We start from the raw sequence: 1,158 nt of genomic DNA, 5'->3' as shown, positions 1-1,158 counted from the left end.
CACTCCTCTCCAAACCGCTCAAAACAAATTTCCTGGTGGCATTGGGAAGGGGGATTGGTTGACTATAATTAGAAGTTGTTCCTGGCACAGATGAGGCTCCAAAAGGGTAATCTGGGTTTTTAATGAACTTTCAGAAGTCTTCTAGAAAAAAAAGGATATAGAGAGAATTTCAGGTCAGTCATGAGACAACAGGATCAATAATTTGTAAACATGTAGAGGCAAGTTGGAAAGGCATAGCCCACAGCTTCTTGCAGCTGTACAGAAAGAAGAAAATAAGCTATTATAGGCAATGAAAAGAGCATTTTGTGGGGAGATGTTGCAATGAAAAATCCATGCACGATGGTAGCCAGCGGTGAACGATGGTGATGGTTGTGTAGAATACAGCAGCTGTCTCAGAGGGAGCAGAAGCCTTACTATTAAAACTCTTGTTTCTGTCTGTAACATAAAATTTTGCCAACTTTATCTGCACAAACTCTCAGCACCCAACTTCCTGCCTAAGGCAAAGGAAGACTATGTGTGGAATAGCATCCCTTCACATCTCCTAATCCCTGTTGCTGAACGGGAGGCTGGTGGCTGAAACAGCTGATGGCGAACTTTTCCAGCAGCACCTGATCCTCTGAGAGATGTTGGGGGAAACCAGGAGTAGGACAAAGCAGTAGAAGACATCCAAAAAATAATCCTTGTCCCTTAAATTCTCCATTATCCTTGTTGAGACAGAAGGAAGTAGGTGAAGAATTTTCAGCATCAGAGCAGCTATCGTGCTAACTTCTTAACATGATTCCTATGCTGGTGGTGTGGAGATACGAACTTTACAGGGTCATTTCTGTAGTTTTATTGTTTCTACTATAATACAAACTCCTTGAAGATAGGGTGTATGTCTTAATAATAATTACATACTCTCTGATAACATATTTAATGAAATCTCAGTGTTTGTGATTTACAGAGAATAGTCAAGAGGGCATTCTGTCATCTGTGAGAATACTGACAGAAATTAATTTAGTAATTAGCTCTCCTATGTAATTTGTATTGTATTTTATATTTCCTTCTCTTTTCAAAGTTACTCTCAAGATTATAAAATCTGACATCCACAATATTTTAACACCAGTAGTGGTTTATAGCATTTATAATATATTTAGTCAAATCTCCCTCACTCTCTCT

The 1,158-nt window shown here is 38.8% G+C and overlaps 1 pseudogene; it reads left to right on the top strand.

Annotated features, from left to right (window-relative positions):
- The first annotated feature begins 798 nt into the window (after positions 1–798).
- Positions 799–904, top strand: LOC129457968 (uncharacterized; annotated as a pseudogene).
- The last annotated feature ends 254 nt before the right edge of the window (positions 905–1,158 follow it).

This window comes from Symphalangus syndactylus, chromosome 11 (assembly GCF_028878055.3).
Source record: "Symphalangus syndactylus isolate Jambi chromosome 11, NHGRI_mSymSyn1-v2.1_pri, whole genome shotgun sequence".
Lineage (NCBI taxonomy): Eukaryota > Metazoa > Chordata > Mammalia > Primates > Hylobatidae > Symphalangus > Symphalangus syndactylus.
This window is presented reverse-complemented; position numbering and strand designations above follow the sequence as displayed.